This window comes from Ambystoma mexicanum, chromosome 2q, assembly GCF_040938575.1.
Source record: "Ambystoma mexicanum isolate Mex_15411 chromosome 2q, UKY_AmexF1_1, whole genome shotgun sequence".
NCBI lineage: Eukaryota > Metazoa > Chordata > Amphibia > Caudata > Ambystomatidae > Ambystoma > Ambystoma mexicanum.
The window spans coordinates 769,794,875-769,810,395 of NC_090924.1; positions in this window are offsets into that span (position 1 = coordinate 769,794,875).

Consider the following 15,521-nt stretch of genomic DNA (forward strand, 5'->3'; position numbering starts at 1 on the left):
TGAACCTAGGGAGTGGCTCCTGCCCCACCCAACAGGAAAAGTAGTTCCAAACAGAAGAGGATCAGAGGCTCAACTGGCAGGCAAGTAAGCAGCATGGTCTGCTGCAGGTAAGTCCACCCAAGCATTATGAGCCCGGCGCTTCCAGCGCTGGGACTGGGCATATTTATGAGCCTGGTGCCACTGGCGCCAGGACTGGGTCCAAAAGGTCCCAATTGGGACTGGTTGGCACTCGGAACCTGGGTTATGGATCTGCGTCCAAGGGAGTTGGGAAAACCCTGACCTTTTGGAAGCAGAGATCATGACAGTGAGCTCGAATAAAGTTGAGTACATTAACACTCCCAAAGGCGTTCGGGGGATTTGGTCTTCCTGACTTTAGGCTGTATTACAAAGCGGCCCAGTTGCGAGTCATGTTGGAGCACCTGCGAGATGACCTTAGGACATATTGGACTTACATTGAAGATGTGCATGTTCATCCCCACAAGGTTAGGGACTTGCTCTGGGCCCCTCCTCGCGCGCTGCCAGCTGCAGCTCGGTCCCACCCAATTCTAGCGGTTCTTTGGCGGTTGTGGAGGCCTTGTAGGGATAACAAATTACTATCATCATGGCCCTCTCCCTGGTCTTCCCTGTGGGGACCGTCGCTTGATTTGGGGGCCAGGGGGTTCCGAGGGACGCAGATGTGGTCGGACCAGGGGATGGAGAGGGCCGCACAGTTTTTTGACCAGGGAGGCTTTATTGAATTTCCCCAGCTGTTGGAGCTACTTCGGAAAAGCCTCCCTCCATTTTTGATTTCCTGCGACTCAAGGGCATTCTTACGCAGGCAGGTTGGGTGACCTCCCTTATCCGTAAACTGACCGCCTTTGAAAAGATTTTTGTGGAGGCCAGCTCCAGAAAGGGATCCCTGTCGAAAATGTATAATGTGTTAATTACGGCGGACCTAGAGGGGAGGCAGGCGTTTAGGAGTGTATGGGAGGAGAGAATTGACATAGCATTAGAGGAGCGGGATTGGGACTCCGTTCTCCGGGCCGTCTTTAGGGGGAAGCTTTATACTGCAGCCATGGAGCATAACTTTAAAATTCTCCACTCTTGGCACCGTTCGCCCGCCTCTTTGTCTAAAATGTTTCCCGGAGTATCCCCTAAATGTCCTCGGTGTGCTGGTAGAGGAACTTGGTTCCATATGTGGTGGGAGTGTCCGGTTATTCAAGTCTACTGGGCAGAGTTACTCAGTTGGATTAAAGGTCGTCTGGGAACCTGTCCTGCCCTTCACCCCATGGAGATTTTACTGGCTGCCCCTAGGCCTGAATGTGAGGAAGGCCGCTTCCCCAGGGTAATCGGTGCAATGCTGAGGGCAGGAAGAATGGCTCTGGCCCAGAAGTGGAAAGGATCTCAGAGCCCAACGAAGACACATTGGTTTCATAAACTTTTAACAATCTTCACTTATGAGAAGCTTACAGCTATTGTACATGACGACATGCCTTCTTTTTTGCAGGATTGGACTATAGTGCTTTTGAATACAGACTGTGCTGCATTGAGACTCTGAGGTCTGTGATCATGTGCGCAGCTGGATGATGGGGGGAGGGTGGGAACAGATCGACTACTGAACAAAAGCACCCGATGTTTGAGTTTTGTCGGGGACCTTGCAGATAGAGCTAACCGGTCAGACAGCCATTAATTGTACCGAGTCGTGCTCCCAACCATGAGGTGCCTCTTCTTCTTTTGTCTGGGAACCCTGTGTAGCTCATTGTTTGGGGGGTGGGTGGGGGGGGGGCTTGGGGTGTTTTCTATGGTCCGGTTTGGACTTGTTCTTGAGTTGAGTATATGACGCTGTTGTTAATGAATAAATCCAATAAATACAAAGTGGAAAAAAGAAAAGGTCTGCCTGTGCTCTTTCAAAAAATGGATGCTTGCCGTTCCTCACCACATTGGTTTTCCCGATTTACACATGCTAAGTGCGTCTGTTCAGGCAGTGAGCATAAACCTCCTGTGTGCCATGGCTCAGTGTTTGGCTTGTGGTATTGCTTGTTTTGTAAAACACTACAAAAAATGTGTGCTTTCCTAACTGCAAGATCGGGGGAATGTAGCAGAGCATTGCTTTTCTCAAAATTCATAGAAACCATTGCCGTACCAAGCCAAACATGTCCAACACATACCTTTTTTTTCGGTCAATTTCCCACTTCTCCCCCAATCTATGGCATTTTCCCCTACCTAGTTGTTGCCTGACCTACACAAATCACCCCTTCCTAAACTTGGAATTTTGTCTACTTTTCAGAAATATATGCCTTTCTGTCCTCCAATTCGGCTTTCCTACCCTTTTCTTCCATTCCGTCCATTCATCTCCAATTGGCCAAAATCGCCTACTTCTCACAAAACAGTTGATAACCACATCAAAATAATTTTTTTCCATTTCCACTCAACCTGTTCTTGAAAGCCAGGAAATTGGGTAATTCAGTACAGCAAACAATTTGTTCCTAGCTCTTACAAGGAAAAAAACACAGGCTTCTTTGTACATCATTTTATTGTCATTTTTTGAAAAAACACAAACATTTCGCCCTTTTTGCTTATTTTCTAACACCCCCCCCCTACAGCAACCTAGGATTCCTGGGTGGCGTTACAACCGACCACATGTGGGAAAAAAGGAGCCAAATTTGGCCAAGATATCTCATGTAACAAAAACGTTACAAGGCTTTGAATGGCCACATACCGAAATCACCATAAAAGGCCCTGGCACTGGGGGAAATACCCATGGCACTTAAAGGGTTAAGGGTTTCTCTTTATATGTATAATTGTCTGCATCCCATTGTCTCTGTTCCATTTCACTGTTTTCATCCATACTAAAACAAGTACTGTGTTACAGGGGGAGCTGGTACTTTGACTACAGTTACATCATCCTTTGGAGCTGGTCCAGAGTATGAGGTATGTGTACTGACAGTTCCCTTGAATGAAAGAAAGTAAATCCTACATAGGATACTATTAGACAGTAACATTCTTATAAATGTGCAGTCTTTCAAACTTTTATCATTTCAGTTGTAACGTTACAATTTCTCACTAATGCAGAATACATTGCAAAATGTTTGAGGGCAACATTACAATCAGTATGTTTGGCACAGTGATCTCTGATCGAGTACACGTGCCATCAATCAGGTGAAATTCTAAATGTATATTTCGACTAAATGGCGTACACTGTTTACGAGGGTATGTATGTAAGCGATGTGTGCGATGAAAGATTTTAATTGATTTTTTTTTTTAAATAAATATTCTATACAAGGAATGCATACAAGGTCGGGAATTAGAAGAGGGAGCACATGGATCAGAGGTGATGGGCCAGCTTGCTGGTGTGGGCGTTATAGAGAAGACCACTGTGTCACAGAAAATCAAGAAAAGGGTAAATAAATAATTTATTTTTCGTTTTCTCAAAGTGTTTTGGGCTGGTGTATTCTTCATAACATGGTTTTTTATTTAAAGTGCCATCTACTGTATGTGTGATTTACATTGAACATGTTTTTACAACCCATCTCCTAGAGGCCCAGAGGAAAAGAAGTACAAAGACAGACAACAAATGAAACCAAAGATGCTGCTTGCCAAACAGATTTCACCATTGAGAAACTACTATTTGAGGCGCAGCGTGGTCCAGTCAATAAGCAGACTCAAGATGCTTATGTCCAATAGCCAGAAAATGAATTGAATGTGGCTGACAAAGCCAGCAAAGTGTTGTTGGACCATTGCTACAATGTGAGAACTCGACAAGATGAAACTGAATATAATGAATCTACACCTGCAAAAAAAAGGTCCGCCAAATAAACATTTGTTGTTGATGGTTTCTCCAATTTGTTTGCAAGTAGCACAAGCTGAACTAACAGAGACCGAAGCTTCAACCAATTGACCAAGGAACTTGCCAAAGATCTCAACTACAGTTTGCCTAGTTTGGGCAAATTATCCCCCACAGTCCTGCACAATCATGCAGGACGATTGGCTAATAAAGGAGCAGAAATGCAATGAATTCGACAGCTGCCTGGTAGAGGTTATACTGATGCTGAAATGTGTGCATCCAGTGAGGAGGAAAATATGCAGGGAGCCATTGGTGATTGTGACTCATGTATTACAAGGCACTAACCTGAAAATCCAAACCACCTGTGCCCACCTCCATTATACATTTTCATGGTCCACTCAACATATGATGGGCAAAGTGGCAGCTGGAAATCTACTATGTTCAGGAGCTCTACTTTTCAGTGGCTCTACTTTTAGTAGTTTGTCCAGTCTGTCAATTTGTGGGACTTCAGTTCCTTGCTAAAACGCAGTACTACAAATATCAAAGGGAATTTTTATTCCCCGCTATTAGTCAAGCCTGGAAAATTGAACAAATGTCAATTGAAAGGACATTCTCTGGCAAACGGTTCAGGCTAACTGGCCATGGAAAGTGTGACAGCCCTGGATTTTCAGCAAAGTACTGCACATACCACTTTCAGGACATGGAAACTAAAAACATTGTGACTTCAGAGGTTGTGCAGGTGTCAGAATGTAAATCTTAAGTGGCCATGGAGAAACACGGGTTCATAAAATCCCTCGAACATCTTCAATTAAGGGGAATGCAAATAGACTTCATAGCCACTGACAGACATGTTTCAATAGCCAAAGCAATGCAAGAGCAGTTTCCAAACATTCACCATCAATTTGATGTATGGCACGTTGCCAAATCAATCAATCAAAAAAATCACAGCTGCAGGTAAAATAAAGGGGTTCTGAAAATATTTTACAGTGGTCCCAGTCTTTCAGCAACCATCTTTGGTGGAGCTCCAAAACGTGTGATGGGTCTGTGGAAATTCTACTTGCAAATGGCGATCATTGATGCACCACTGTTCCAACTTTCAATCATGGACAGAAAACCAACATTTTCACCAATGTTCACATGGCCCTTTATCGGAAGAACAGGAACGCAAGAATAAATGGTTGATTCCATCTTCACCTCCACACAAAACTCTTGAGAAGATCATGTTTGATAAAACTCTTTCAAGAGACCTGAAGGGAGTCACAGAATTCTGTCACACCAGAGATTTGGAGGTGTTCCACAATATGGGCCTAAACTACGGGCCTAGGAGGTTGCATTTCGGCATAGACGGTATGCAATATTGAACATTAATAGCAGTATTAGCACATCATGAGAACATGGGGAGAGAACAATCGAGAACTGCAGGAAACTGCAGGATGCTTCGTTACACAATGGCCTTGGCAAAAAGAAGCAAAAAATGGGTGGTCAAGCCAATATACCAGGAAATGGAATTCGATTTTGTGAAAGATCTCACTTTGACTGTGTTGGACATGCATACTCATATAATCGACCATGATTTTGTTCCTAGGACACATACATTGCCACAAAACATTGCAAACGTGCTCTGTCCATCAAAAGCAGACCTCGTTGAACAGATGACTTCCCGGTATAAATGATTAGCAGCGGTGTGTATGTTCCACAATGTTTTTACATTAAACATGACCAATGGATACCTATTTAACTTGAATTTCAAAGCTATTAAAAGTATTAAGAAGTATTAAGCATCCAGATTGTCTTTTCAAATGTCTCCTCTTTGTCAATTTTTTTTGCAACAAGTGCCTGTTGGAGGATGCCATACAGTGTAACTCGGTCTTCCACCTTCCCGCTATGGGCCAGCTCTTGTCAGTCCTTCACAGATCAGATCACGGAAGGGTCAGATGGATATCCGCATGAAAGCAACTGCGGGGTGTGCAGTTGCCTTAGCATGCACTTGTCCAAATAGACAGAATAAATATGCATCCCACTAACGAATGAGACCTAAGCTAAATAACAAACTTGGCATGCAAGAACTAAGGACTGTAAGCAAAACACTGCATGAAAGGGTGCTATTGATGTGAAATAGGCGCATTCTGATCTATATTTTAATGGGGGCATGTGTTAGGGGTCGTTGCTTTCGGATGCCTTATCTGATGGGCTGATCTTCGATTTGCGGCCTCTGTAGACTTACGATTTCAAACACAGTGGGGATAGGTGTTAGTGTTATCAAAATATATGACCACTCTAGATTAGGTATATGGTAGGAGAATTCGAGGTGGTGCGGAGTTAGGGTCTGGTGACCAGATGCGTTCAAAGGGAATAGGGGTGATGGGCTGAGGGGAACATGGCCTGGCAGGGAGGGGTTGGAGATGGCATGAGTCAGTCAGCAGAGATGGGTGGAGCACTAAGGTTGGAGCAGGCCTTGGTCTCACGTTCTTGGATGAGCACATTGTGTCAGTGCTCGATACTCGCAAAAATGAATAGCTGCATTTCCGTGAGAACAGGATACACGCTGGGCTGACAGAGGTGGTGGGGGCTGGCTGTGCGCTGCGCTGGGAGAGGGAGAGTGAACAGTTTGCCGGATGGGTAGAGGGCCTCGAAAAAGAAGGCGTTTGGAAGTAAACAAAATGGAGTTCAAATAATACACATTAGCACAGCGTTAATACACTTATATGAAACATGGGTCATGCAAATAGGTACAATAGGGGTGGAGATGTCTCCCACCTTAGCGTATACGTCATTTGCCCGGTACAAGAATGGTGCACTGGGGCAGGATATACGGCCTCTCCTCCAACATTAGTTAGTGCACGGGAAGTTCAGTGGAGATGGAAGGGCACTTGGATTTATGACTTGTCAGTGTCTCACGTTATCCACAGAGCACATTCCTCTGCAAAAACAGGGCGCACACAGATGTAACAATGGGGAGGACACTAACTGGAACTGTTGTCATAAAATAACTAAATCACTATCAATATAGAAGAGTCAAAACGTATTCACAGCATTGGTGGATGCCAGCAAACAATTAGTTTGTTTTTCTAACATATTTCAAATGCCACGGTGGTCAGCCGGGCAAATCGCTCCGATGGGAGTGAAGGTCACTGCTTTTGATGTTGCTTGTGGTATGTTCAAACCAACGCATCCTGTACAGTATGTGTTTGATTTGTGGCTTTCCTTCACCAAAAGCAAACTTAGCATACATGCTCCTAAGAAGGTTCAATTGTTGTTCGTTCTTGGAAGAAAGGGAGGATACCTATGGAATGAATGACAGGAGGTGTGTAATACCCGCAAAAATGATAAGGTTCACCATTTCAAAACTGGACAAAGGAACATGTAATTACATTTTATGAAAACCGTTGATCTGAGCGGACACTCTGCGTTACGGCAAGAGAATGGAATTACCAAATATAATGTACATTTTACTGTAGACGAGTTTATAGACGAACAAGTGAAGGTTTCATTTTATGACCGGTATTGCTGGCTTACATTGTAATGGGTTGTTGGTTGGGGCATATTGTGACGACACACAAACACAACCTGTATGTATCTGTCTTTGCCCAGGCACATGGGCAGTCCAGAACCGAAATGCATTCAGTCCACGTCTTGGTTCCCCCAGGTTCCACCAACGCCAAGCTAATATTCTGTTATAATACCGTTTAAGTGTTGTTCGAATTCTTCCGTCAGATTCTGCATCCGCATCCCATTGCGAGCTAAACATACTCCACATCACTAACCTCTCAAGCACATCGTAGACTCCAACTTTCCACGTTGTTTTCTGTGTTTCCATTGTTTCTGGTTTGTGTTCATTATTAGGTTTCACCCGGTGCAGAATTAAAGGGTAAATGGATAAATTAGAATAAAGAACGACTTCTAAGATATTATTTCTGTTATGTTTTCTACACAGCTACATCCTTCCTTTCTGCGAATGTCATCAATTCCAGATACCCAGTGATGGGTTCTTCAGCAGGCAGTGGTAGATACACCTAAATGGCTGGCTTAGAATTACGCTGATGGGAACGATCGCACCGGACTGATATGCCCTTTCGCGGTACCAGCGACAAGGAGCAACCTGACACAGTTTACGGTGGTCTAGCAAGAAGCTGATTCCAAAGCCTTGTGATTAAAGGTGCGTCCAATACGCTTCTACTGAAAGGAACACTGTGAGCCTCATGATAAAGATTTGATGTTCGAAAACAAAGAAATGATTATAAATTGCAGAGTATTAGTGTGTCCTTTAAAAATAGTGTTTTCTATTCCGATTTGGGACGCGCTGTGCTGTGAGAAGATGTGTGTGTTGATATTCTGGGTTCTGCGTCAACTAACGTTAAGACGTAGGTGATGACTGGGCGCGTTTGGCTACGCTGCCCACTAACGTCATGAAAATAGGTGGAGAATATCGCAAGAAAGAGTGATGTCAGCTTCAGGGGCGGGGGATATGATTTAGTGCCGCAAGAGAAGTTCAACTTCGGATGATGCGGCAACGGATACGTTTAGCACAAGATGGCTGTGCCCCGCTGCCTGATTTTGCATGTGTAAAAGTGTGGAAAACTAAGGTAAGGTGCATAGGAAATGTTTTATGATCATTCACAGTTTGCTTAAAACCACGTGCCTGAACGCTGGGGACAATAAAAATGTACTGTGCACTAGTCCGTTAAGCTTCGTCAAAGGTGGTAATACAATAAAGTCAGGCTGTTCCCAGGGGTCAGCCTCAACTGTTGGAGAAATTGCAGGGTGAGTTAGCTATTGGGACATGTGGTGATCATGCACAGCCGTAGAAAGCACCTGGAAAGAAGTGGTTTGGTCGATCAGAGGGAAGTGGACCTGATGTTTATGTTCTTATGTCTTGAGAAGAGGGAGGATCTGTGTAGACCCTTCCCGCACATGACCCACTTTTTACTTTCTTTTTTTTTACTTGAATTTTAATTTTAAGAAAAATCAATTTTTACAAGGGTTTTTCACGAATTAAAGATTCCCGAAGTGAGGGCGTGTGCTTTTGAGTCCGGAGTCATTTCATCCCAGTCTATTTTCTGGTTTGGTTTTACATGCTACAGACGTCTCCCTCTTCGGCAGTCGGATTCAGATCAGGCTTTTCTCTGGTTTTAAGTTGCCCTCTCGGTGGAGCCTAGCTGGTTTATCATTGGAAAGGCTGCTTCTATTTACTTTTAGCAGCGAGAGCCTGCCTGACCATTTCAAGGGAAAGTTAAGCGGTGCCTAGTGAAAGGGAGCGGGAATGCAATGCACTGGAGATTCTTGAATTAGAAAACCTGACGGGTATGTTGCATGATGTTAGGTCTTGAAGGGAAATGAAGTGGTCCCCTTTTTTCATAAATACATTGTTGGGAACACTGTAGTCCCTTCGCAGCCATCAGCCCTCTAGAAGCCCTGATGGACTTGGGATTGGTTTTGTAGTCTCCACTACATGGACAGGTGAATGCAAAGTTGGGGGGACTGTTATGGAATGGCAAAGCTGCATTTCAGTCGCACCCAGGGGTTTGGTAGGGAATTGGAGAGGGACAGGATTGCGTTATTTGTGGTCTGATGGTATTGCCTTTTTCCTTGCTGTGATACAACTGACCAAGGTCAAGTTTGAAAAAAAAAGTGTAATCGATCAATATTTTTCTGCTGCATTGAAAAGGGTTAATGAAAATTCAAGCTAATTAAGTGCTCAACGGTTTGCTGCCAGAACAAAATGCAGCTGCATTTTGGGAGTCGAAGGGCAAAAGTAAGTTAAACTATAGTGCAGCAAAAACACCATTTTGCACAGGAGAAAAAGATGCTAATTTTTTTTTTTTTTTTAAATATATTTATTGATTTTTCAAAAAAAACTTATACAAACAGCATCATCCACATAGCAATCAGTTATATATCCACAATAACTTCCCATTCCCTCCTCCCCCCATGCGAACCCGGACCGGGGTTGCGCGGTCTGCCATTGGTGTTAGGGTGAGCCCGGGCTGTCCGGGTCCTCACCTGAGGTACTGACTTCTTTAGGACGGAACAGGGCTGTCGTGAGGGCTATCCATTGCAAGAGGTCTTCCGAGTCACCTGTCTTCTGCTGTCGCTGTGCCAGCTCCCAGGCCCCGGTTTCGGCCATAGACCACCTACGGAGGTCTTCCCACCATGTCACAAGTCTAGGGGCCCTGGGGCACTTCCAGGCCATTGCGATGCGCCTTTTTGCGAGGATGTACATCAAGTCCTTGAGCCTATTGAGGGGTTTGTTTTTTTTGCCTCGCGGGTATGAGCCCAATAGACATGCCTTAGGGGATTGCACGTCTAGCGTTATGTCCTCCTCCGCCAACCTGGTCTGAATTTGCGACCAGAAGGTTTGTATATCCGGGCAGGCCCAAAACATGTGGGTCAGTGAAGCCGCGGGTTCTTGGCACTTGGGGCACGGAACTACGCCGGCACCATTGAATCTCGAGATGACAGCAGGGGTAAGGTAGGCCCTGTGGATGATGTAAAATTGGATAAGCTGGAATCGGGCATTCCTGGAGACTTTTTTATGGTAATGTGTTATTGTTTCCCACTCCGTGTCTCCGAATAGCGTGTTTAGCTCGGCTTCCCATTTACCCCTGCATGTGAGTTCGTTATGTGTGGTGTTGTCAATTAGGATCTCATAAAGCCTAGAGGTTTCATGTCCCCCCTCTGCAACGCCCACCAAATTCTCAATGGACTCGTGTCCGGCGCATTGGGATTCCGCTTCCGGCCATCGCTTCCTAAGCCTGTCCATCACCGCCCCATGCAAAAGGAACTGACCCAGTGGAACCCCAGTCAACTCGTGCAGTTCGGAAAATGTGTGGGTGCCCTGGTCGTCTATCAGATCGCCCAGGGTGGCAACACCGGAGGGTTCCCACATATTCCGGATCGCCTTCCGGTCCTCCGGTCTAGTGGACATGATGGCGGCTATAGGGATTTGTGGGGAGTAGGGGTCGGTCAACCCGACCGATTTGCAGGCCCGACTCCAGATCTGAGTGCCTAGGCGGATGAGGTATGCATCCAGCGTTTTAGGTATTGGTCTGATCCAGAGGAGGTCCCTAAGCAACCAAGGTGCGTCTGGGGGCTGCAATAGGCGTGTGTCCGTCGTGGCATCATCGGCCATCCACTGGATCACGTGCTTAAGCTGGGCCGCTATGTAGTAGAGCTCAAAGTTAGGGGTCTTCAGGCCTCCCCTCTCGTACGGTCTTTGAGTTACGTCTAGGGCAACTCTGTGCCTCCCCTCCTGCCATAGGAGTTTCCTACATAGTTTGCTCAGGTCTTTGAAGAAACGTTGGGGGATGTTGTAGGGGACGTTAGTGAAGAAATGTAGAAGACGCGGGAGAGCAACCATTTTGAGGAGTCCCGCCCTGCCAGCCATTGAGAGGGGCAATTTACACCATAGGTCAATTGATTTAGCCAGTCCCTCCCTAGCCCTGCCCGTGTTTAATGCGTGTTCGGCCTCGGGGTCCCGGTGGATCGCGACGCCCAGATATTTGAACGTGGTGGGTTCCCACTTCAGGGCCAGAGGGGGGAGGTGTTCTTTCTCGGTTCCACTAAGTGCAGCCAGGGGGAATAGGCAAGACTTGCCGTGGTTAATCTGGATCCCGGTGCATCTGTGGAACCCATCTAGGTTTTCGAGAATGTAGGGGAGAAGAAATTCAGGATCCCTTAGGTAGAGGAGCATGTCATCCGCATACATGGAGACAAGGTGGTTCACTCCATTTACCACTATCCCCCCGTCTCCATACTCCTGCCTGAGGTATGCCACCACTGGTTCAATCGCCAGGATGTAGAGGAAAGGGGATAGGGGGCACCCTTGCCGGGTGCCCCTGGCCAGACTCCATTTTTCCGAATAGGTGTTGTTGGTTCGCACTCTGGCTGTGGGATTAGTATAAATGAGTTTGACCCAATTCAAGAAAGCCGTTCCGACCCCCATCTTGTCAAGGGTGGCATAGAGCCATGTCCATCGGACCGAATCAAAGGCCTTAGAGGCGTCTAGGGACACAACTGCATATTTACCGGGCATGCCGTTTGTGCTGTGTATCACATGATGCAGCCTTCGCAGGTTCTCAGACATGGAGCGGCCCTGCATGTAGCCTGTCTGATCTTGGTGTATAAGGTACGGGACGGCTGTACGCAGCCTTCTGGCCAGTAGTGCGGTAAGGATCTTATTGTCTACATTCAGCATGGATAAGGGGCGATATGAGCCGCAGTCAGAGCTTTCCTTGCCGGGTTTAAGTAAGGGGATGATGGTAGCTTCGGTCATGGAGTCGGGGAGGTGACCTGTTTCATACGCCTCGTTATATACTTTGGACAGTAGGGGGGCCAGTATGTCCTCATAGGTCTTATAAAATTCGCCCGGGAGACCGTCCGGTCCCAGCGTTTTACCGGAGGGCAGTGCCCTAATGGTGGCTGCGACCTCTTCTGGGGTGACGGGGCCTCCGAGGGAATCTGCCAAATGGTCCTCCAGGCGAGGGAGCCTGATGGCGTCCAGGGCATCTTCGATCGCGTGGTCTGGGGGCTGGGCTGGATCAGAGTAAAGGGTTTGGTAATATTGCTTAAACTCTGCGTTAATACCCACTTGCGTGTGAAGGGTCAAGCCGTCTGTATTACAGATGGAGCATATGGGGTGTCTGGGGGTTTCTCGTTTATAAAGCCATGCAAGGAGTTTCCCGGGTTTGTCGCCCAGGGCGTGGTTCCTTTCCGTGAATTTGGCATAGCTGAGCCTCCCCAGCGTCTCCCAGTGTGTTAGGCATGTTTGTTTAAGTTCAATCATTTTCTGCAGGTGGGCGGGATCAGGGGACAGGGTGGCTTCGAGGTCTTGGAGTTCGGTCTCAGCGTGCTCTAGCAGGGTCGTGACGGATTTCAAGGCCGCTCCGGCCGCGGCTATCATTTCCCCTCTAGTTACCACCTTGTAGGCTTCCCATGCTGTGCCCAAGTATCTGACGCTATCAATGTTGGTTTGCCAGTAGTGTATGGAGCCCTCCCTGATTTGTTCATTGAAGGCTTTATCTAATAGCGCTTCGCTTCTTAATTTCCACGTCGGGATGGGGGGCCGGGGGGCTGTGGTCACCCAAGAGGTCATCAGTGGGGAGTGGTCTGAAAGCACCCTGGCCAGATACTGCGTATCTTCAAACCCGGCCACGTGCTCTTCGCTAATGAACAGGCAGTCTATCCTGGTGTGGACCTTATGTGGGGGAGAGTAGAAGGAGTAGCCTCTGATTTCGGGGTTTTGCGCTCTCCACAGGTCTTTCAGGGCATATTGCTGTGTGAGGGCGTTCAGTATCTTGGCGGGTGGGGAGGGGTCGCCATGCTTGCCATCCGATCTATCTATGCGAGGGTTTAAGGTACAGTTGTTGTCGCCTCCCCATATCGTTATACATTCGTTACTCGGGGACAGCCGGGCGTACAACGAACGAAAGAAAACAGTGGCATCATGATTCGGGGCATAAGTGCAAATCAGGCGAACGTCACGCCCCTCTATGGTGCCCTGAATTAGGGCCATCCTACCTTCATTGTCCGTCTTGGTGTGGATCAGCTTGACTGGGACAGAGGGGGCAATCCATATCAAGACTCCTCTGGAGTAGGTGGAGTAGGAGGAACCCACTAGGGTACCTCGCCAGACCTTAGCTAGCGCTGCAAGCTTAGGGCCACATAAGTGGGTCTCCTGAAGGAGGGCGATTCCGACTCTGTGGCGCTTCATGTAGGCGTAAACGCGGCGCTGTTTGATGTAGCTGTTTAGTCCCCTGACGTTCCAGGACATGACTCTGATCCTCTCAGCCATAGTCTAGGTGTGGTCGTGTTGCTGTGGGAAGCCTGAGGTTGAGGTGTTCGGTGAACTTGGTCGTCCTGGTAGCAATTCCGCTGCGCTTGGTCCCGGTCCGGTTTATGTCTGATTCAAACTGTGATCCCAACTTGGGGTTCAGACCCCCATGAAAAACAACGTCTAACTTAACTACAAACACAACTTCAAACACAACACGTCTAGCGAGGTTGCCCTTGCTCTGACATCCCCGTTTCTGCCCCATCAGACCGAGGTCTTCCGGTGCCCTACGGGCGGGTGAGCTCACCCAAATTATCCTGGGGATAGGAGAGGGGCTACCTCCGAGGGTGTTATCAGGAGGTGCGCCACGACCAGCGCGGCTCCGGTACCATCAGTGTCGCCACTCTTACTGGCATATTAATGTACAATCGGCTACTGCAGCCAGTAAGTGGTGAGAAGAAGTCCCTTTGTTACAGGCGGCTAGGGCCCGCGCTGCCTCCGTTCAATGTCTGGGATCTGTTCACTGTCCATCCATTCGCAGGCCTCTGCGGGAGTGTCAAATAAACGTGCCTTATTGTTGTGCAGGACCTTGAGTCTGGCCGGGTAGAGGAGTAGGTAGCGCAGGCCTGCCTCCTTGAGTCTTGCCTTGGTGTGGTGGAACTGGGCTCTGCTCCTTTGAACCTGCAAGGTGTAGTCGGGGTAAATTGCAATCTTCGCGGCGTCCCTCTGTATGGAACCGCCCATCCTAGTAAAGGCCAAAATGGCCTCCCTGTCCCTGTAGTTGAGGACTTTGGCTATTATGGGTCTGGATGGGCTCCCCGGTGGCGGCCTCCTGGCTAGGGAGCGATGGGCTCTTTCTATGGTGAAGCCCTGCGACAGTTTCCCAGCCCCAATTTCCTGTATGAGCAGGTTCTCGATGTAGTTGGTGGGGTCGCTGCCCTCGATACCCTCGGGCAGGCCGATGATTCTGATGTTATTCCTGCGGGCCCTTCCTTCAGCTTCCTCGGCCCTGTCTTCCAGATTTTTCACTCTTTGCGCCAGAATGTCCACATCCTTTAAGAGTTGAGTTTTGGCGTCTGTGTTGTCCCGGACTTGGATCTCAAGAGCGTCCGTTCTGCCGGTGATAGAGCGCACATCCTGCCTCAATAAGTTCAGGTCGATGGCGACCGCGTCTATTTTGTCCTCCATGGTTTTCTGGAGTGTCTTGATGGCCTCTAGCAGTTGGGAGTTGGCCGGCTCGGGCCTCTCGGAGCCCGACGCCTCCCCAGGGGCTGGAGCCTCCCTGGGTTCGGTCGCTCCAGCGGCCGCGAAGGACTCCATGGTGGTTTGGCGGTGTTTGCTACGGGCGCCCTTAGTGGACATGTCCTGTCCGCGGGATCCGCCAGGGCACTATACGGTTCACTGGCGCCGGCGTGAGATGCTTCGTGAGGGGGGGGTTGTGTGTTGTCCGGGCAGTATCAATGGGCCGCTCGGCAGGGCGGTCGGGCCCGATCCTGCCGCAAGGCTCTTCGCTCCGGGCCCAGCAGGGGTGCAGTTAAGGCCGCTCCAGGTGCCCCCCCCTCCGACTCCTTACCGCGCTTCTTCGGGGCGCTGGAGCGTGAATCTCAGCTTAGGCCACCGCCGCCGCTTCAGTCCGAGTTCCACTAAGGCAGATCCCCGGTGAGCTCCTCTGGGGTCGATCACAGGGCTCCGCTACAGCGCTGGGCCAGGGATCATCATGGCCGCCATTTCCTGCCCTCGCATGGCGTTCTGTTTCTTTTCGCTGGTGCGGGCCAACAGAGGGACGTGAGGTTCCCAAACTTCGACAGCAGGCGGGTCACACCTTCACACGACCTGTGTTCGTTTTTCGGATGACTGCAGTCAAGTTAAGCGATGTTTGGCGGCGGATCCATAATCGTATCGAGCGGAGCTGCGCCGAACACGTCTCTCCTACATGGCGGTTAGCCACGCCCCCAGGAGAAAAAGATGCTAATTATACATTTATGCAAC